A 24,286-nucleotide genomic window follows, 5' to 3' on the forward strand; every position below is an offset into this window, starting at 1 on the left:
TTCACTTCGTCAATGTCGGTTAGGCTGAATTGTTGATCTGCGTCGCCAAGTTCTAGGTTCTATCTCCCTTACAGCGGAGTTCGGTTCGTCATCGCCGTTATATAATTTAGACAAGTGGTCTTTACATATTCTCAACATGGACTACGGTCCCACTACGATGTTCCCCTGATCGTCCTTACAGGCTTCGGTTCGTGGCTGGTACCCTTGGTCGGTTTTTTTACCCTTTGTGCAGCGCCGTTTTGTATGCGGCTTGTTTCGCCGCGTGCGCTTGCCGGCATTCGTCGTCAAACCAGGGGTTTCGCTGTGGTGGCCGTGTGAAACCTAGCACTTCAGAGGCGGCATCTCTGATGGTTGCAAGGAAATGTTGCCACTGGTTTTCAATGCTTAATGCAGGCAGCATAGGATTACTTTAGAGGTTATTAGAGACTCGATTGGAAAAGGATTGTAGTCGTCTAACGTCGAATCTTCTCACAGTACTTCCTTGTTTTGGCTTGGATCGGGATATCCGTAGACGAACCTTAGCTTTAACGAGGTAGAGGTCCGAGTCAATGTTGGCCCCTCGGAATGTTCGGATATCTTGTATACTGGAGAAGTGAGGTGTGTCGATCCCAATGTGGTCAATCTGGTTGACGGTTGATTGATCAGGAGATTTCCATGTCCCCTTATTGATATTGAGATGTGTGAACTGTGTACTAGCTACCAGAACGTCTCACCCAGCAGCGAAATCGATTAGCCTGAATCCGTTGTCGGAGGTGGTGTCGTCCAGGCTGTTTCTCCCGATTATGCCACCAAAGATGTCTTCTCTTCCTAGCTTGGCATTAAAATCTCCTAAGACAATTCGTATGTCATAGCCAGGGCACTGCTCATATGTCTTGTCCAAGAGCTCGAAGAATATGTCTTTGGTGTCTTCATCTTTCTCCTCTGTTGAGGCATGCGCGCATTTTAGGCTTATGTTGGCGAATTCAGCGTTGATGCGGATTGTCGTGATGTGCTCGCTAACACTGTTGAAGCTCAAAACTTTTTGCCTGAGTCTAGTTACAACCACAAATCCACACCCAAATAGACGCTGCTTTTATTCTCGGTAGCAGTCGCCGTAGTGTACATGCCCGGTCCATCCCATCGCACTTCTTGGATGGGTGTAATATCTGCCTTCCAGCAGTTTAGGGGTTCCGCTAGTTGTTCAGCTGCACTTAGTCTGTTAAGGAACCAAACATTTCACGTGCAGATCCGAACTTCGTTGTAATTATTTCGTTTGCTTGGATTGTCAACAGTGAATCCGTCCCTATCCGAGGGTTGTTGCTGCTTCGCGTTTAAGGTATTTTTTACGTGGCCAGGAAGTCACCCCGACGAGCTACACCTCAAAGTGGAGGGCCAGATACTTCGTATAACACCAAGGCTCCGAATGTGTCGAGGAGGCCCTATAAGTTGTTCACTAAGTAGTTCAACCTTACCAGAACTGTAGACGCCACCGTTGCTTCCATTTCGAGAATTCGTCCACTGCCGTCTGGACGAGGAAAGGTGCTTTAGTGGAAACGACTCTCCCCTTCTCTAGTTTACTGGCGCCAAGAACTTTCCACTAGGTTTAGAACCCAATCTGCAGTTGAAGTACTAGGCACCCGATATTTACCGCGGGGAGGTGAGAGTAGGAGTTTATAGACAGAGGTGGGTTTTGAGAAAATCCTGTAGACGCTTGTGAATGCACATGTCTACCATTTGAACATCAAGTCTACAATTTTATGTTCCTTAAAATTGATGTCTATTCATTGTTTCTCCCAAGCCTTGGAAATTTAGTACATCGCTGGTTAAGAACTTTTTCAAAAAGGAGATGATCCTTAAAAAGAGAAGTAGCGATCAGTCTATGAGTTGATACTAATTAAACATAAGTCTCAGAACCTATCTTCAGGATCTTATGAAGAAATCGGTTGTAAGAGAAGTACATATATATTTCTGACATGAAATAAATCGTAGATTTTTCAACTTTTCTAAGATTTCTGATAATTTTCTCAGTCTGATTAATAGAGCAGGATTATCCGATTATTAAAATGTCTAACCCAGATTTTATTCCTTGATTTGAAATAAGCCACGAAGAATAATTGAGAAATAAAATCAAGAAAATTTTATTCTTAGATTTTGGAAAGAAAAAAAAATTGTATCTAACATTTTGAATATATTATATCTAAGAAAATACTAATCCCTGAGATCTTAGAAATATGTATATTAATAAACTTACAAATTTATTTACTTTCACCAAAAAATTTTAAAATTTTCAAATATTTCCCTTTTGTCATAAATTTTTTTCTATAAAAAAAAAATTAAACTCCCCTTGCTTCAGTATGAAGCACTTTTGCAGTCTGACACTCAGACATTGACATGGAAATTAAATTTAATTTGACAACAACAGGACACTTTCATTAGTAAGTCTGAGTCCTTCTGCAATTTTATAGATAAGTGTAAAGCATTTGAGCAAACGATGCGACACGATGACGATGAGCGTTGATGCGACAGGAGCTACCCTTTCATTGCAACTGCTTGGCTTGCTTAAAGGGGGAAATTATATAACAATAAGAGTAATGTAGATTTATAGAGATGCTCAATTCCGTTTGTCATTTTGTCAACTGTCAACCTATTTTTACTTTTGCTTGTACATTCGATTTATTCTTTTGTGCACACACATTTAACATTATCCTGCAATTGAATTGCGTTGTCTGTTGCTGCCTAATTAGCATTTGAATAGATTTGCGTGAGCCCAGAAGCGGTTCGTATAGCTGCTGTCAAAGTAACATAAGTTCCAATAAAGACATATTGCCCTAAGGCTTGGTAAGAGGCGTGGTAAAATCTGCCGAGAAGTGTGTCTGTGTAGTGGCAATAATTCTAAAGAGCTTCCGTTGTTGTGATTTGGCGGATGTGTCATAGAAGTGGGTACATATCCGGATGAAGCCAGACGAAACATGAGAAAGGGTTAATCACGGATGAAATGCAGAATTTGTTATATAGTTTCGAGTGTTCTTCTACACACTCTGAGGAGTGGGCATAAGTCGAGTTATGTGGAGGGTGTTTCCACCTTCATCATTCTGACTCCCTCATATGATGTACTTCATTAGAAAGCGAGGATGAATTTTGTTTGAATAAGAAACTTAATTCGTTTTTTGTTGTTTGTATTTTTTAAGAGAATATTCATGTTAATTGAATTAAGGGATTTAAGTCTTTCTATAAGTGAACAGCACGAGTCCTTAGGGCAAATCTAATCGGATTGTGTGGTTGAGATACGCACATGTGTTTTTGAAAATGTGTAAATGTCACACTGTTTCAGAGGAATTTCATACATTTGAGAGTGTTTTTGCTTTTACAAAAATAACTCTCGAACAATTTAACTATTGCTGTGTCTAGAAATATGGTATTTCAAATACTTTTGCTTTGACAATGGAGCACAGGTATCAAGGATCACGCCAAGAACTACTTCAATGAACTTTATTAACAGTCCATTGAGAACTAGGACGTAGTGACTTACAACTCTCAATCATTTTTGTGTGCAGCATTATCAAATTGTTCTCAACCATTTCTGTGTGCAGTAATTATCAAATCAAAAAAGAGAAAGTATAAAAGCTCTTAATCTTGTATTTTGAAAATTATAAGGGTGATAATTAATCTGTTTACTTTTCATAAATTTTCCAAACGACACACGTGCCGTCCAGCCCTCTAAACTTGAATCTAGATATTAATGTATGAATATCCAAAAAGTAACATTTTTCAAAAAAAGAAAATTCGCCCCAAATGGAATTAATAAAAGTTCATAAAGTGTAATTGTCCTGATAAAGACTTCGTTCGCCCCAATTTATTATCTACATCGCAATATAATATTCTAAATATAACCCAAAATTGAAGTTGAATAATAATTTATGGCTTCCTGTGGAAAACAAAATGAATTACCCATCCATTTCCGCACCACATTATGTTGTTCTTTACACTTTTCCTATATTTCATTTCAATGTATAATAAATCCTAATTCGCCATCATATCGTTTATTCTATACGAGTGAATATATATGCAGTGTCCTTGTTGGCAATTTAATTTGTGAGTCATCTAGTGTCTCCGTCTCGCCTCTTAGCATCATCAACATTATTTTTGGGATTTGGATTGCTCTGATTGGAATATATCTAAAAGAGAGGTCCTCCACTTGGAATGATGTCCGTTTCCGCCCAAAGATTGGTTACTCGATTACGAGCAACACTCTAGCCCGGTCTCAAGTTATTGTGTTGTTATTGTTAAACCATTATTGAGTTGAAAAGGGATCCCAATCCCAATCCCAATCCAATGGACAGGACATTATACAACAAACTCAGTGTGGTATCCACTATATTTCTACTCATGATGTGAAACACGCACATTTAGATCACCCTGCTGGAAAACAATATAATAAAAACTGGAGTTAAAGTGCTCTGTCAACATCGATAATATAAATATACTCAATACACTTAAGTGTATAAGTGTTGATATATATGTATGTAAAGTATAAGCTTGGGCTAAAATTTATGTCTAACAGTTCGATGAAAACTAGCAGGAGTCTCCAAAAACTCAATTAAGGCAGCTGGACGACCATACGAACGAGGGTTGAATTCAGGCAAAATGCAATTGATTTGAAAGGAACATTTTTATCAACAAATTCATACCCTCAATCCCAGTCATCTAATAGGACTTGTGTTCATTGAAGCTTATATAAATGATTATACGCGCCTCGCCTTGGATAAGTATTAAAATAATTGATGGCTTTCCAATCAATATGGTTCTTGCGAAGAACTAAGATAATATGTGTAGGAAAAGTTATCAATATTTTTAGAATATGGTTGAGGAAATAATGTTACTTGCATTCTTTTTGTCAATTACTGCTTCACATCTATGAAGGGACTAAGAAAGATAAATTCAGAGTTTAATCCTTCTTCTAAAAAATGTCATGGATGTCATCTATCACTTGTCCTTTTCTTTTATTCTTTTTGCAGTGCGTGTTTCATACTTCTGGAAAGACTATACAATTTTACCAATAAATAAAAAAGTTCTACAAACGTAAACGAAAAATATGTACATATACCTATCTTGTATTCTCAAGCTCTTCGAAAGTTTAGTTTATTACTCAACCTGTGATAATCTTAAAGTTTTAAAGAATTATACTAGATTGTGGCAAAAAACCTATCTAACTTTGGCAGAGGCTGTTTATATGGATTCCGTTAGTGTATTGAATCCACATATCAACTGAAATGGTTCAATGTACATGATACTGTTTTCTTGCAATGAAACTTTTCGGGATCTATTCTAAATTTGGTCAAAAGTTATTTAAACTGCAATCTTTGGATGCGTGATTTCGTAAAATTAAAAACCTTCTTTGATAAATTTCAATCAAACCACTTTATACTTATGGGATACGTCAGAACAAGAATAAAAGAAACATTCGATTCACGGCTTATCACTGAAGTGAGAATTTCAAAAGATACTGTAAGTGACAACAACAATATATTTTGTGAGCTCTTGGAAAAGACATCGGTGCATTTATACTTAACAAGAGAGAGGCTTTGTCGATGAAACTGGCGAGTTTACTATTGTGTCAACTAGAGATAATACTACCTTTTTGGACCACATGACGCAAAGTTTCCCCAGTTCATTGTTGCTTCTAAGACTTAAATGGTTTACCAATAGACGCGATTAATACATGGACAGAATTGATGAAGTTGCTGTGCAAAAACTCTTGCCCTATAAATAAATAAATACCAATGTCAAGTTTGAGCGAAAGAAACGCTGGTTTGATATGGATTGTAATAAAGCTGGAAAATCTTCATTAACATACTACTTAACATTTACAGAAAATATAATCTCGATGCAAGCTGAAAAAACTGTTGTGAAGCAAATAAAAAGTGTAAAGCCCTATGTAAAGAAAAATAACTTTTGTACTACCAATGCATTTCCAGTCAAGTCGCAAGTATTACCGCAGCAAAAGATTGGTGGAAACTAGCCAAAAAAAAAACGCGGTAATCCTCCGAATACTGGAACACAAATTACAGCTTTCGAATTTATGTCATGATTCGAAAATTGCCTTAATTCAGATCGATTAAGCAGTGGAGAATATTCCTGTAGTTGAAACACCTGAACTTGATCACCCAGTTGATTTGAATGAAGTAAAGATTGCGATTGAATCTTCAAAAGAAAACAAAGCTTCGGGTATTGACGGCATCCCATGTGAGTTTTATAAAAATGCGAGTAATTCTTGTATTGGGGAGGTTCATACTTTGCTGAAAATAATCTACGAAACAGGAACAATACCATCTAATAATATTTTTCCGCTCTTCAAAAAAGGTAACGCTAGTTTCATTTTTAGATACCCTCTAAAAATTATTCACCTCAGTTCTCCTAAACCGCTTGACTACTTGGATCGAAAATAACAATATATTCAATGAATTCCAGGCTGCATATTGAAAAGATTATAGTACCATTGATCAGATTTTTAATCTTTAATGTCTTATTCAGTTGCAACTAAGCTAGAAAAAGAAACTTTATGCTTGGTTCGTTCTTAGTTACCAACTTATTACATGGGCATCTCGACGAAAATGGTTAAAATTATCAAACTACTATACCAAGATACAGTTGCCGCCGTCTGTGATGGAAGCAGTACGTTTAATTTCTTTGGAACGAGCAAAGGCGTTAAACATTCTGAACTCCCCATCGGAATACATGTGGAAGGAATCGGTGAAAATGTTCTTTTGTATGCTGATAATATTGGAATATTGGCTGAGAGTCAAAGAATCATAAACAAGTTCAGCAGCTATTGCGATAAATGGAACCTTGAAATGTATGTTGAAAAATATCAAATTGTAATTTTTAGGAAAGGAATCCGAAGAGCATTAAGTGACAAATGGAATTTTAAAGGTGTAGAAGTAAAAATAACAAACCAGTATAAATATCTTGTCTTTACATATAAAATCTCTTGGCCTAAACATCTAACAAAGAGGATGGCAACATCAAATAATGCAATCAACGCAACCTGGTCTAATTTTTTGAAAAATAAGTAAGTGCCTCATTCAACAAAGTTTACAGTCTATGACTCAGCCGCCAGATCAATTTCTTTTAATGTGCTCAAATATGGGGGTACAAAGAGTACATACAATGTGAAAAGCTTTAAAGAGTTTTCGCAAAAAAAAATGTTTCAACCATCGAGTGCGCTTCGCAAAAAAATGTAATGGGCCACGGAGCGGTCGGGCCCTTTCCGCGCGGCTGCCGTCGTTGTCAACTATGAAACAACTTATTTTGAAAGGAAACATGCCCTTAAAATGCTCTTGAAAGAACAACAGTGGAAAGATTCTACCGAACGTGCCTTACAGTCGTAATTTCACGACAAATATGGCAATGTATCATAACCAGAGGTACCCAACTATTTTAATGACTCAAATTCACGAGAAATGATAAGTCTGATCTTAAGAACGAGGTGTGGATTACTTAACTTGAATGCTATTACGTTTCAGCATGACACTGTTGACTTATGTACAATGTGTAACCTACCACTCTGTCAGCATATGTCCTATTCTCAATTCATACCGGAGATTATTTCTGGGAGCTGAAACAATTAATCACACCGGTTTTTTTTTCAAATACTGAAAGATAAATGTTATTTAAAACTATACAAATTCTTAAAATATGCTCTTAGTTATAGCAAATTACTTGTAAATAAATATATAGTATTTACAGTAAATTCAAGCTAAGGAAAAATATAAATAGTAAAACTTTAACCTGACAGACAACTTTAACAATTTATTGTCCTTAATAATTTTGAACACCAGCATAATCTTGTTTTTATAACCACTTTTTTAAAAAATAAAATGTATTTATCTATCTATCTTTCTATATCTGTAAAGTAAACCAATTTTCTCACCCGATCAGTAAGGCTTTCCCAAATTTAGGTCAAACATTATGATGTCTAATTAATTTTATAAGTCATTTCTGAGCCCAGACTGACCCTGTCCAACTTTAAAATAATCTTAATCGGTTTTATACTTGGGGTGTAATTAATTTTCTATAACCATGGTCTAAGAAATTTTATAACCCCGATGTAACTAAGTCTCTTTAAAATGATTTTTTAAGGTCTACTCTTGAATATGGTCTTCTTATTATACATATCATTCTTGACGCATTCAAGGCGTTCAAAGAAAAACACAAACAATTCAAAAACTTGCATGAAATCTTTATTTAATTGATAGTATGGTCCATATAATTTAATGTTTGAAGATTATTTCATGCAAATGTTTACCTTGACTGCGTCTCTAATGGTCCATCCGCTTAGTCCAATTTGACATACTCTTTCCAATATTTAGGCCGGTATCTCACGAATAAAAGCTTCTATGTTGTCTTCCAATACGTCAATTGAAGCGGGTTTGTCTGTATAGACATGAGCTTTAAGAAGCTCCACAAAAAATAGTCAAAAGACGTTCAATCGCATGATCTAGGCGGCCAATTGACCGGTCCCGAACGTGAAATAAAATATTCACCGAACTCGCCTCTCAATATGTCAATTGTTGCGCATGCTGTGTGGAATGTTGCACCGTCTTTTTGAAACTATATGTCATGCAAGTCAAGCTCTTGCATCTTGGGCAAACAAAAGTTAGATATCATCTCATGAGCGCTACCCACCATTCACAGTTACGTTACAATTCGCATCATCTTTAAAGAATTACGGTCCAAAATCCTACCTAAATCCTTACGCAAAATTGTCCACGTTTTTGAGAAACAGAGGACCAATTACTGCAAACGGCGACGAATCGATAATTGATGGTCATCATTAACACCTGGCCGATACAACTTGGATTTTTCTTCAGATCGCACTCTATGTAAGCGTGTTGGTGGTTAAGTGTCCAACAATGCAAATTTGGTGCGAAATTTAGTCACAATAGCCCGAATAGCCGCTTCAGTGGATCGATTAAGCTGACCATAAAATGGAAGAAGCACGCGATGAACTTTCTTAATAGAGCACGTATTTTGATAATACAATTTAATAATTTGCTGGCGTTGTTCGTTTGTAAGACGATTTATGGTTAAATTATAGACCAAACTGAAGTTGTTTGACAGTGAAACAAAACACGAAATGTGCTTCAGTTGTTTAAACCAATTTTGGCAAAAAGATAATAGCTAAAGGATCACCCTTCATAAACAAATACAGATTGGATTTTTCTTATAAAATTATAAACAGAATACAAATATAACAAAATATTTTCTATAAGAAAGAATTAGTTAAAGGCAATATTTTTTTTATTTTTAAAAGATATTTGAGTCAAAAAACAATTTTTACCAACTTTTAGCAATGTTTTTTTAGAGTCGTCTGTATCATTGTGCATTTTTTGTATTAAAACAAATTATTTAAAGTCGATATCTCTACTGTAGATATGCACGATAAAAATATCTTTCCAAGCGTATAGATGTACGAACTTACGTACACACGTATGTAGACTAGGGTGGATCGATTCGATATGAAAAAAAAAAAGTCGTCAAAAAGAAATCGGCCGTGGTCCAAAAGTTGTATCCATGTATACAATTACCAAATCCAAAACATTTTTCAAATTGAACCATTTTTAGCTCTGCCTCAAGTCAGTTGAAAAAAATTTACAGAAAATGTGTCTTATTCCGCTTAATGTTTTTTATTTGAATCCTATAACAAGCAACCTGTCAATATTTTGAGTTATACAAACTATCACTACACTGGGGCTAAATCATTTAAAATAGCAATGCATTTTCCCGTTTAAAACAGTCAAACATATTATGCTTCATTCCTTTCAAATCTGTTGTATTGTGTTGTGCTTTTGTTTTAACTTAAGAAATGTCTTTGTCTACTCCCCGTAGTGATTTGTTATGTACAATTTTTGGTAATGTACAAGATTTTAGATCTAATGTCTTGCCGACTAAAGAAGATTATTATACGATGTTAATTGTGTGTAAGTCGCAATAAACACAATCAATTTAAAAATTTGGCTACCGACACTTGAGAGGAGATCTCCGAAAAATTATTAAAGCTCTGGCAGACAGCTTCGATCCCTACTAAGAATTTACTTAAGTCTTATAAATCAAGAAAAGCTTTGGATTCATATCAGAAGCGCATTTAGGTTTTTAAGGAAGATGCAAAATCTTTATGATGATTTTTTAGCATGTAAGTGTGAAAAACAGCTTAAAGTTCCAATATTGGAGAGACCTTTTTTGATTGACCAACGAACGAAGCGTAAATGGGCACTGGCAGCATAGATGTTAAAGCGTCAATTAAGAACACGGAGAAATTGGCCCGAAAAAGAAATTATGAGAGTAGAAACCAAACAAATCTCCTTGAACCTGAATCTCATACGTCGATAAATTCCATATTAATGAAAACGAGTTTACTTCTGAAGAGGAATCAGAATATCAAATTCAAGAAGAGATTTCGTCAGAATTGAAACTTTTGAAGTCATCGATGCCTACTGTCGCTCATGCAGTTGATAGATACGGTATTTGAGACAGGGCTGCAGCAGTAATCGTTTTTGCAACACTTCAAGACGTTGGTCTTATTACGAAGGAAGACACTGACAATGTAGTAGACCAAAACAAAATAAGGCGAGTCCGTGAGAAAGAAAAGGGTATTCTAGCAAAAAAGCTTCTGTTAATAACAGAATTATTTGGAGTTTACTTTGATGGACGAAAGGACAAAACACTTTCCACTACTGATTCTTCTCGAAGAAAAATGCTTTCCGAGGAGCATATAAATCTGGTCAAAGAGCCAAACTCAGAATATATGGGACACCTTTTATTATCAAACGGAAACGCATTTACCGTAAGTCATGAAATAAAAGACTTCTAAAATGATAAGGATGCGGACTTGAACAAATTAGTTGTAGTTGGATGTGATGGAACCGCTGTCAATACAATATTAAAGGAGGTGTAATAAGATGCCTGTAACAACATTTACAGAGGCCATTGCAATGGTTCATCTGTCAACTTACGCGAATGAACTACCATTGCGACACTTATTTGAGCACCTTGACGGTGCTACGACTGTCCAACGAAGTTTTATAGGACCAATAGGAAAAGATCTAAAAGATTGCGAGATTTTGCCTTTGGTAGTCTTTAAATCAATAAGCTGTACCTTACCAGATATATCAAATGCTAAAGATCTGATCACCGATCAATCGTACCTCTTTCAGATTTGTGCCTCTATTAATTCTGGTCATTGCAACGAACGTCTTTCTAAAAACACCCCGAAAAATTGTTCAATTCAGATGGCTTACCACGGCAAATAGAATTCTAAGGTTGTATGTATCGACAGATTCTCCGTCTGAAAATATGTTACACCTTGTTAATTTCATTTTGATAGTGTATGCTCCGATGTGGTTTTCCATTAAAACAAAGCCAAGTTGCATTTATAGATCAAAACACTTGCATAAAACTATACTTCTGTCGAGATATATGCCGGAACACTTGAAAGCTGTGATAGATTCTGTAATTCAAAGAAATGGCTTTTTTGGCCATCCTGAAAACATTCTTTTTACGATGTTGGCAGACGAAAGGAAATCAATAAACGTGTGAGCCTTGCGAAGGATTTTGAAATGCAGAGATGCTTTATATTCTTGTTCAAGAATATTTAAAGTTCCGGAATTTAAATGCAATTCTAAGGACTACATTGACATCATTGCTTGGAAGGAGTTGAACGTTACCGAACCACCTATTCTTATTGCCTATTCTGAAGGAATTTCCCTTTAACACTCAAGCTACGGAAAGGTATGTCAAAATTGTTACAGAGGCCTCAGCTGCAGTATGCGGTGCAACCAGAAGAGATGGGCAGAATAATGCCTGTTTTTAATTCAAAAAAGATCTTAAAATCGCTTAGTACTTGTTTTAAATTCTTTGTTTATGATCAAAATATTCAAACACGATTTTGAAAGAAAAATTTTAAGTAAGAATGTTGTTTTTTGTTCTTTAAAGCGTATTTAAACATGAGTATAAAATGAAATAAATGTTTTCCTTTATTCCTTCACATACAATTTTAAAGTCAAAAACAGTTTTTTTTCAAATTTTCAAGAGGCTTGGGGCGGTATACAATTTTTTTTTCGAAAAGTTTAATTATGTCATTTTATTTGGTTATGGTGGTAACAGCTTTCTATCAATGGCCGAACTCGAAAAAAAAGATCTAACCTAATGTACAGGTACACACAGATATCGTGTACGATTATAATAACTTAAATTAATGTGTTTTCTAAGCACACAAATAAAAAACATTTTTAAGTAAAAATTCCCTGGATACATGCAAACTTAACCACACTTCAATTTATAGATTAAATCACGTATAGTTTTACTGCAACTATTTCTTAACTACTTTAAAAAAATTCATTCCTCGAAAGTATTTTTATTGGAATTTAAAAAAGCAGTTTTATAATGATGGGTATTGGTTTCCTATATACTTTTCAACAAATAACAAATAATTGTCTTTAATCTCTTGTCACTATGGCGACATGGCTCCGACTGTCTATCATACTCGCGTTGTAGGTTGTTCGCCGTCGGTAGTCAGGGCGCCACAACTCTTAAATTAATCCGATTTTGAAATGACATTTTAATTGAAACCTTCCGCTCCGTTTCCATCAACGAAACGGAAACTGGTTGGTGAGTAAATATTATGATTATCCTCTTTGCCAGCAGATTCAGCCAAGCCAGGGCGTCGACGTAGTCGTAGTCGTCATCGTCGCCGTGCAATGCCGCCACACCACCACAATCCCGCTGCTGCCACCGCCTCTGCATTGACATCCTTGACAATTCACAGCTTGAATGCAACCCTAATTATAATCATCACGTAATTTTGGTCTCGGTGTTTTTTGCGCACATTACAAACATCATACTTATGCCATACCAATCACCCTCTCATTTTGTGACACATCCCGACTTTCCACTTTAATTAACCCATCACACACAAAACGCACACAGTGGGGGTGGGCGAAGGAGAAAGCGTATCCTTTGAACTATCACACACCTATGAACGAATACACGGTGATCCCGGATTTTATTTTCAACATTCGATGTATCTATCTATTCTTAAACCGTAATTGAGTCATCATAAAAAAAATGAGGATTACACAGACACTAGACACATGATCCTGGTTCCTGCACGCGGATGTTTGGACCCAGCTTAAGCAAACAAAAACCATCATACTCCCTCTCTGATGGTTATGGTCTACATAATCTACAAGTTCGCATATGGTTTCCAGAATATCTTTAAAAAATTTAGTTCATTTATTGCAAATAATTACATAGCATATAACCTTATATTTTGAGGTTTGAAGTTGAGAGACAAGCGTGGACCGTCCTTATCTATGAGTTTACCGATACCTTATACTCTATTTATTGTCTGTCTGTATTTGTGGTAAGTCGTTTATAGGATTTTGACCATAATCTTATAAATTCGAAATGGGATATTCAACAGACAAACCCTTAACTGTGGGACTCACTGAGAGTGGTATTCTGCCGGAGGTTATTGGTGCGTCCATCCCATGGGAATACTTAAAATTTATGTAGCAAGGTACGTATTATAAAGATGATTGAAATATGTTAAAAGAAGGGTGGTTTTTACAGGGCATATCACCAACAACAGGGAAGGAATTGGATGGGTAACATGTAGAAATAAAAGATATTTAAGGTATCTGAATGCAAACTAGCGACGGAAAGTAAGAATGTTGTATACCGAGCAATGCATACAAATCTCATAAAAAGTGTGCACGCGAAGAGGAGTACAAAGAGCTCAGAAAAAGTTAAAAAGAGTTTCACAGACAGAAAAAATAATCCTGGAAGAAAAGCTTGATCTGTGAATTTGAAAAAAATAACTAGAGCGAGTTCCGCAATAGACTCAGAAGTTCAACCAATTCATCCGAAACATAACTCAATAAACCCCAAGCTGCTCATATTACAAGGAGAGGATGTCAATCTGATTACTGATCCTGCAGACAGAGCCAAACGATGGGTATTTTAATGAATTGTTAAACAGTCAGCTTTCTGAAGAAGTTCAAGAAGAAGCCCGCATATGCTACCGCCACCAAGCACAACGTACATACGTTGTAAAAAAGCTCAAACAAAGTGAAACTGAGCTGTCAAGCCATCTTTAAATCAAGCAATAATGAAATTATAGTTCACGTAGGATTTTACACGAATAACAAAAACAATATCCATAGCATGATTAACACCGATAAAAGTTAGATTAGAATCTTACTACGGATAAGTTTTTGATACACCAGTCTCGAATTGATCTGATGTGATTTCGTTCTCAAATGTTGGTAAGATATTGAACTTGTATCTCGATGGCTGTATTCGTTGAGTAGTTGTGCATTTGGAATCATGTGTTTTCCATTGGGCACAAAAATCAATCTGTTACTGTTGATATTATCTACTTTTGTTAATGAAAATGGACTAACTGGGATTATTTTTCAACAGAAATCAACCAAAGCTCTATCTTATTTAAGATTAAATAAATCTGTTTGGTGTTTCCAACGCACAAGAAGATTTAAAAATGATAAAGTTTGACAGCCCTTTCTAAAATGCAAATGGTATTTCGATGTTACTTATGAAGTGCAAATTAATTTCATTTAAACAAAACTATATTTTTTGTGCACAAACATGCAAATAAAAAGACAACACATGTGAATGTAGTAGTCTACGAACAAACCCCCTTTTTGAAGTTTTTATTTTATGTCAAAGCTTTAATTGTTAAATGAACTTTTTTTTATAGAATCTCAATTTCCAGATACTTTCCTGGCAATTCTTCTTGAAAATTGTTTATTTTATTAGTTGTATTTAGTTTTCTTTTGCTGAAATTTTAACTTATGATTTTCATAAAACTTTCTTCTATATGTGTTTTTTTATATTATTATTCTGACAGGTCTTCTTTCAGTTGTACCAGTTTTTAAAAAATTTGTCTGCTGCCGATTGGTTTTCTTGAGAATTTTCTACAATACTGTTTATGGAATGCCAAAAAACACGTGTGTAGCAACTACAGAACTATAACGTCTTCTCTGAGTACCACCTATAAGATACTCTCTTCTTTTCTACAAGAACGCATAGATTTATAAGCTTAAGCTTTAATTAAACAATATCAGTATGGCTTTATCGCAGGAAAATGAACAACCGATCACATCTCTAACCTCAAGCAGAAAATGTCTTGAATTTAGTATTCCAATAGATGATTAAGGTCTTCCTACAAAACATAACCAGGGTAGAAGTATTCAAAGCCATGCATGTATTATTTGACCATTAATAAATATAACAAGCCAAGCTAAAATAGCATGATATCCAGTCAATGTCTATAATGGATTTCGACAAGGGGATGTTTAGGAATGCCTTTTCTTCAATATCAGACGTTGGGGAATATAAACAGTGAATCTGGCACATCAATAAAGTTGACCATTGTCACCAGCTCCAGCACGATACATGGCTTATCGACATCATCGGTAGAACCGAAGAAGCATGGCGTCAATTGCGAGAAGAGCATAGTGTCAAACAATCTAGATATCGGAGTATGAATTCGAAGTAGTGCAATTTTTTAAATACCTTGAGCCAATATTCGCAGTCTATTAGATCCGAGGGCTTTCAACAGAATTACTTCAAATTTCGAAAACTTTAAATTAATTATAAATTTCTTATTAGTATATTTTCAAATATGATTCTGTGACAATTTTTGTGGATGACATTTTGTTAAGTATACCCACATACCTACTAAGAAAAAACAGGCCAAAATACATTGCCAAATACCATCTAAGGCCATTTGTTGAAAACGAAATTTAACCGGTTTTTCATTTTTGTTTTTCATTTTATTTTATTTATGCAGGGACGGTCTCTATAATTATTTCAGGATATAACTGGTCACTATGCTTCCTCGATAGTGAAGTTGGTGCCAGCGCTTGATCACAAGTTTAATTCTCTTGGAAATGAGAACTTTTATCCCGAATAAGGTTAAAAGCATCAGACCTAAGTATAACGCCTGGTTCGATGCAAGCTGTAAAGAGGTTATTAGGGTCAAGAAGGTAAGTTTTCGTTGTTTTAAAGCTAAACCAACTCAGGGAAAACCGGAATAAATTCAAGCAAGCCAAGAAAGGCTGCAACGCCCATATTCGATAGACTTAATTTTTACATGACCAAAAATTACGGCAAAATACTGCAATTACCCAAAGGCAGTAAACAATTTTTTGGTCATTCGTAAAAACCATGATGAATTCTTCCTATTCCTCGGTTCCCACGCTCGTTGTTAATGACACTGATTTGTTAACTCTCTTGATAAAGCTAAGCTAATTCAACGCAGCCAGTGAGTGTTATGATTCCGCTTGTCATTGAGTTCGTTAGTGATTCTATGGGCCCAAACTTTTTTCGCTGTGGCGGGAGTCCTAAAAAATCTCAACATGCATAAATCCGGTGGTCCGGATGGCATCCCCGTATTGTTCTGAAAAGGTGTTTTTCAACGCTGGCAAAACCACTCCGTAAGGTTTTTCAGGTCTCGTTCCGAGCAGATGGGAAACAGCATTTGTCCAGCCTATTCCCGAAAAAGGCGAATAATCCTCACCCTCTAATTACTCACCGATTGCACTTAAGCCACTTCTTTCCAAGGTCATAGAAACGCTGATAAGTTATCAGCTCAAGAAATACCTCGAAGATCGAAACGTTCTTAATCACCGGCAGTACGGCTTCCACAGCAATAGGTTTGCTGGTGATCTCATGGTTTATCTCAAAGAACAGTGGAGCAAATCTTTACATCGTTTTGGAGGAAGTAAGATTACTGCACTTGATATTTTAAAAGCATTTTATAAGATGTGGCATCAGGCCCTCTTATCGAAAGTGCATGCTTTCATTTTTCATGAATCCCTACTTCATTGGATTAGTAATTACCTTTTGGATCATTCAATACAAGTACTATTGGATGGGTTCAAGTCTGAAACCACAAAATAAATGCTGGTGTGCCCCAGGGCTCTATTCTTTCTCCAACATACAGGATTACAAACCGCGTGGAATTTAATGCTTCGAAAACCTAATGCTGTCTTGTATCATTAAAGTGAGATATACCAACCTTGTCATTATCCATGGATGGCACTTGCATCGAGGAGACTGAACATCTCGATATTCACGGTATGTGTATCACCAACCGCCTTTTGTAGAACGACCACATACGCGATGTGCCAAAAATGCCGCAAGATGTTTGGGTTTTGTATGGTGGGAAGAAGTTTTTTTTCACCAATATGATCTGGCTGTTATTTACAAGACTTATGTACGTCCAAAGCTTAAGTATAACTCTCATCTCTGGGCAGGTGCTCCTGCAACTTACTTTAGCCTCTTTGACAGCATTGAAATTAGAGCATTAAAATTAACAGGTGATAACACCATAATTAACGTCGCTTGAACATCGTCGTAATGTTTCTTGTCTCACGCTTTTTTACCGTTATTTTAACAGTTTATGTTTAAGAGAAATAGCTAGCTGCATTGCTATCCTTAAACAGTTTAACCCTAATACTCGTGCTTCTAGGAATGCTCATCAGTATACCCTCGAGTCCAACTTCGGTCGTAATGTCATGTACAGAGATTCGTTCTTTAGCCGTACAACGCGAATGTGTTTTGTCTTACCACACTCTGTTTTTTCCAGCCATTGCAATATTCTGGAATTCAAAACCAATGTGCAACGACATCTCCTTTTAAACCCTCTCTCCTCTTAATAGTGCTTACACTGTGTATTTGCATAATAAGGCTAGTAGGTAATATCCCCATGAGTATGCGCTTATTATAAAAAAAATGCGAATGGTATCTTATCAGCATTTATTTAAATAAAGATTTATAATGTGTGCTCCCATAAATATTCATTCATATTAAAGAATTTGGCGAATAAGCCAAAGTGACAATTTCAATTAATTTGTGAATATATTGAAGATCATATTTCGAAACTCCATCATCATCATCGTCATCTAAGCATTTTGGTATCTAAAATAAAATTTTAAAAAAAAAAACATTCTAATCCATCTTAAGTTTATCTACGTATCATTAATGTAAATTCAAGAATTTCCTTCAAAATTTCACTCTTTAGAAAATAACTTCTCCTTGTATTTGATAAACTAAAGCCTGTATTAGGGCATTGAAATCTGTTCACCAGTTGGTATATGACGTTTAGATGTCAGAAACTGACAGCTTCGTCTAAGAGCAAGTTCAGAAATGGTAAAGTAGTCTAAGGAACCGGCAATGTAGTTCAATCGGTGAATTTGATAATACAACGGATGCAAAAGGTCAGTGGATCGAGTTTACTAACCAGAAATGAATCGAAATGATTACTACCAAAAAAAAACAGAGGTGGCTATTTCTATTTCTACTATTTCACTTCTCAGCTGACTATATTTTCAAAACTCACGTCTATAATTTTTAAACTTCCCCTACCTTCTTTTTATCTTTGTCTAATATAAAATATATATATAATAATTCGCATATTCTAATGATGGCTACTTCAAAAATCTATATTTGTTGGCTAATAGATCTTTCAAGGCAATATACAAGCTAAAGAAGGCAGCATTCTTTGATGCTGAATCAAAGAGATTAGCGTCTTGTAAAAGCGAAAAAGAGTTTTGGAACCTGCCAAAGCAGCTGAACCGAAAAAAGATTTCAATCCATTTTAGTATAGGTTCTGATCAGCTGGCAGATCACTTTTAAAGTTTGTTGAATCCAACAGAAGGGAAACTAGTTTCTCAATACGCTACTCTCGGTTGTAAAAATGAACCTTTTGATGCTGCAATAAGAAACCAAGAATTTATTTTAGCTTTAATGGAACTTAAGGACATGTGGACCGAATGCATACCAGCAAAAATTTATAAGTAGGGCACAGCACACTGACAACTATATAGAACAATGTCATAAAAACCGGAATCATACCACTAGATATAAGGGGTCCATCATTTTCCAGATTCATAAGAAAAGGAACATTGCCGAGGTGTCTTATTAAAGAGGAATATCATTTCTTAATTGTTCATATAAAATATTAGCGCTGCAATGGAGAATAGTTTTCGAGTGGTTTTTAAAACACAATCGGAAGTCAGACAGGGCTGTACATTGAGTCCGAGTCTGTTCGCCTTGTTTATTGAAGATCTTACAGACCTCTTACCAGGTGAAATGGACCTTGAATGACAAATAATAAAAGCATTTCTGTTTGCGGACGATATTGTTCTTTTGGCAGCGTCATCTGAATCATTGCAGTTAATGATAAACCGCCTGTATCAAAATTGTCAGCTTTAAAGTTTGATGGTGAATCTTAAAACGAGGAGGATTCCGCAATTCAGTGAAAGAAAAATTGGTTTTATAATGGAGAGGTCATTGAAGTTGTCACGGAACTCAAATACCTTGGAGTTCACTTAACGAAAAATTTGAGCATGGAAATTCATCTAAGAGAGAAACTAGTTAAAGCTAAAGGTGCAATTAGAGCAACTTGGGAAAGATGTTTTTCTAACAAAAGTATATCACAAAGCAGCAAGTTCAAGATATTTGAAACGCTATCTGAGTGTAACGGTTGAGAAACTTCTCCGATACTTTATTAGGCGAATTTTTAGACTGCCATCTAATGAACCCAACGATGTTATTATGTTCGAATCATATCTATTACATCTTGAGAGTTGTGAAGATGATCAATCAAAGGCTTCCGAAGATAGCAGCACTTCAAGTAATACAAACCAAAACAAGTTGATGTGCTGATTGGATAAATTTGGAAGGAGAATGTGGAATGGACTTAAACTTTTGTGTAATAATCAGGATGATTTAAGAGCTTCTTTATAGCAGCTCATTTCCGCCGTGGACATAAAACAACAAGAGAAATACTTAAATGATGCCATACAGGATCTTTAATATACAGCCAGGGCTACTGTCAACTAAATCACAACTTGGAAGAGAGGAATTATTTAAGGGACGATAATAGCATTGTCGAAATTTTAATCATGGTTGAATTGAGAGGTGATGTTATGCAGCAGAATTTTATACCTCATAGAGAAGACGTACCGCTCATTGTGCATTTTAAAAGAAATGGAAGATGTTTTACACTTTGTTGGAAGATGTTCAGTTCTTAAAGAAATAAGAAGGAATACTTTTGGTAGCAAAATACTGACACAAAATCAAGTTGTACTCTTGCTTAACAATATGGAAGTTAAAAATTATATCAATTTTGCAGGTTTGCTCTTCTCTATAGAAATTGAATTACAAATTAAAGTTTTTAAATATATTATTAAACTGTTATTTTGTTATGATTTGTCAACTAGTCAGACGGCAGTAAGGCCATGCCTTTTTTAGGTTTTTTGTTTGTAAATTAAAAAAAAACCTTTAATCAACTTTATCAAAATAAAAACCAATCTTATTTAATCTTAATCTTATACAAAATTAATATTGTAATCTTAAACTTATCAGCTACGGTTTTTATCGATGTTGTTGGATATCGAAAATTGAAGAAATTCAAGATTTTGAGGAATTGACACATCGTTTAGGATTAATTCTTGTCATGAAAAGTGCTTTCTCAAATTAGGTGTTTGGATGCGGCTTAAAATTGTATCTATGTCCCCTCGATCCCTGACAACATTACTTGCACACAATAAATGGTTAAGAGTTGAAATTCACTAGACCCTAGTTCTGAACGGACTATTGCACAACCTAACTTTGGTTTTAAGATTAAAAATCAAGGCCAATACAAATACTTTTTGAAACATCTATTTTTAAATCAGTAAACAATTGTTTTCTACAATCTAAAATGTATCTCAGCTTTTTTCAGGCTGGAAATCTTTAACCCTAAAAGCATATAATTTTTCTATCGCTGTTTTTTTATTTTTTTAAACTCGTTTGTTTTTTGTTAAAAAAAAATAGAATTCGTTCTAATAATGACGATAATGCTCTTTTTGAAAATATCACGGAATCTTTCATATTTTTGAGAACTACCTTCCTCAAATTGTTTTGCGATTTATTTTGCTCACATCAAGTTGAAAAGATTGTCTTCGCAAAAAAATAGAAAACTTAACTATGAACATATTTTTCGGTGTAAGATACTTGACAGATATTTAAATATATGAAATTTAACTACTTGAGCAGAAACTGTTCAATCAAAATCTGGGCTTAGCCTTACTCTGATTTGAATAGAATAATATAATAATCTGTGTCCTAATTTTCTGTTAAAGATACCTCAAACTTGAACATGAAAATATTAAATGGAATTACACACATGAACCAACCAGATAAAGCAAGAGAAAGAGAAAGAGAGACTATAATCTACCATCATGCAATATTTGAAAATATATTTATATCCTTATATCGTCTAAATCCTATTTTTCCATGTCATTAAACTAAATTGACCATTTCAATATACTAAATGTGTACATACATTTATGGACAGAACATGCACAAAAATTGCTAACTTTCCATTACTACCCTATATACATAAGTATAAGCAAAAGCTTTATGCTTCCCTTATTTCATATACAAGTCTATAAGGAATGTGAATCCGTACATCCGTATCCGTTTGTTATTTTCTATTTTATTCCGAATAAATTCAAAATCCACTTGAAACACACTTTAAGAAGGGGGCATTGTGAGGAACATATAAGATTTGTATCGCAATTTCAAAATAAATGGATAAACATAAGCCCGACCACCGCCATCAAGCCATGTCGAAATGAAAGCCAATAGCGTGCATCGTTCACCCATATTTTAGGTGGGGATATACAATTCCGACAAAAAGAATAACAAAACAAAAATACTTACTCTTACCTTATAGCTCGTGATATAAAAGTTTAGCCTTTAGGGGGACCTACAGAAGTTTTCTCCTCTAAAATTAACAAACTATTCCAGAAATAAATTTTGTTTTTATTAAATCCAGTTCGAAAATTTATTGCAAATGAGTCTTATGAAAGGGCTTACACAAAAGGATAAAGGTTTTTAAAAGAATGTAAGTGGAGGAAATGGTATTTTAGTCAAGTTTTTTAGTTCAAATCGCATCAAATCCAAAGGCTCAATATTAACCGTATAGTTATGGAGTTACTGAATTAAACTCTTATTGGGTTAGTAAAATTTTCATTGGTTTTATTCGATTCTGAAATCAAGCCCAGAATGTTTTCCAAAGTTAACACTTTAAGAAGAGTTCAGAAGGTTTCCAGCCCACGGGTAAGTTTCAAATGGTCTTGATTCTTTAACCAAGCTCTCTGATGATGTCTGATTTCTTTGACGACCGATGGGAGACATCACTTTTAAGGAAACTGAGCGGTTTTTTCCAGTCACACATCAGGGACAAACACACTTGATTCTTTTCAGTACTTTTATTTGGGACAATGTTGTTCTGTTGTATTGTATGTAGGTAATGCATGACAAAGGGTATTTTCTTAGACGTGTAGTTTTCAATCTGGTAATACTTTTTTTAAGTAAGTCTTTTGTCACTTGATTTACTGTAAATTCTTAAAAATAAATTGGTGGTTCGGATATCGCTACGCATTAAACGTTTTGTCAAATATTTGGTCTGCATAATTGTCCTTCAAATTCGGAGATGCAAGGAACCATCATCGGTCGTTTGCGCACCACGTTTAATCTAGTGGATAATGAGCATTATCAGAGATGCGGCCCGTACGTTGAACACCGAAGAAACTATTGTTGCTGTGGAGCAGAATATCGAAAGCGACTAGAATGAGTCCATTCGCCATCGCGAGCAATATTTGGACAATTGAAAGTGTGCCCATCCACTTTTTGAAAATTTTGTGCGAGGATCTTGGTTTGCATGCTTACAAATCCAATCCGTATAAAAGTTAAAGCTGAAACACAATCTTAATGGCTTCACACGTTCGTGAATTAGACTCAATCAAGACGGCCAACGATCTCATTTTTTGCTAAATGTGTTTGATTTTAAGCGATAATAATCCACAAGCCATTCTTGAGACACCACACAGTGGGGCGAGAGCGCAATAAAGTCTTTTGAAAAAGTCATATCTATCCTTTTAAGCTTTATGTTTAAGTTAACTCTTAGTTAACCCGAGCGTATGATTTAAAAGTATTTTTGTTAATAAATATATTGTATGTTCTGATTTACAAGCCCTAAAAGTTGAACAAAACGCGAACCGTATTTTGAAAAAAATTTGAGATGTTTTTTTCCGAAGTCTCTAAATAAATTCTCTAGCTTCTGATAAGAAGTTATCAGTGTGGGTTGCATCCCCGCCTTTTTTTTTGTTTTTTTGTGAATCTAAAGTTAATTTAAATTTATTCATATTATACTTTGATTTGATAAAATGTATTTTATAATTATTCGAAATTACAAAAAACAACATTTATTTTGATTATAATCTCATATATCGTCTTTTTCGTCAGTCCTATGGTGTCGCGTCAGTCCTCTGTGAGGTATATTGTTATTGTTCTTTATTTAATGGTCATTAGAACTTTTAATTTTAAGATGAATAATTTTAGATTTTGTTTATATTGTTTGTTGATTACTTAGAAATATTTAGTAAAACTATGTGAAAGTAGTAAAATATAAGTGAATAACGTTAAATTAAATGTCAAAAGTCTGTTTTTAAAACTGACATAGAATTTTCCCCCAGTATTACATATTAATAATTATTTTTAATTGTTACTAAGTGAATTTAAGTGATAATTATTAATTTCTAAGATATTTTTTCTAATTTGTATTAAATTTCATTATAATACTTTCAAAACTGTGTATACTCGTCAGTCCCTGGCAGTCAAAATCTGAAATTTTCAAATATCTTACAATTTACTCAAAAAAGTGACATATACACCTGATTTTGTAGAAGTTTGATTTCATAACTATCGTAAACAAAATATCCTCAAAAGTTACCCAACTTTTGTATAATCACCCTTATCTAAAAAAAAATAATGGTTATTGTTAAAATGTACCTTCTATGAGTAGTCTAAAGCCCTAATACTAAGAAAAAACATTTTTTTTCAACTTTTTGATATAAAAAAAGCAACAAAAGATACCAAGAAAGTAGTTATGCCAACATAATGCTCCATACATTCATGTTAAAGCACAGAAAAATCAGCTGCAGATGAGAGCAGATGTGGAAGTTATGCTTAAAAATGTTTCACTGAATCGGATTTCAAAAAACTCCGTCTCGATGCTGGTGTTTACTAAAAAGTTTGATTTCTGCGATATTAATTGTCAGAATGAACTGTCAATTTTTTTTTAAATAAAACAAAATTAATTTATTGACTAGGTCTGAGATTTGCTATTGTTGAGAAATCATTTATTTCTGCCTGGAAAATTTTTCAACTT

General features: G+C 34.8%; 1 long non-coding RNA gene across 1 annotated transcript; it reads left to right on the plus strand.

Annotated features, from left to right (window-relative positions):
* Positions 1–12,539: 12,539 nt before the first annotated feature.
* Positions 12,540–13,555, plus strand: LOC129944800 (uncharacterized). The gene is made up of 3 exons (XR_008781486.1): positions 12,540–12,645; positions 13,312–13,399; positions 13,460–13,555. It is a non-coding gene; the product is annotated as an uncharacterized LOC129944800 (long non-coding RNA).
* The last annotated feature ends 10,731 nt before the right edge of the window (positions 13,556–24,286 follow it).

This window comes from Eupeodes corollae, chromosome 2 (assembly GCF_945859685.1).
Source record: "Eupeodes corollae chromosome 2, idEupCoro1.1, whole genome shotgun sequence".
In the NCBI taxonomy this organism is placed as follows: domain Eukaryota; kingdom Metazoa; phylum Arthropoda; class Insecta; order Diptera; family Syrphidae; genus Eupeodes; species Eupeodes corollae.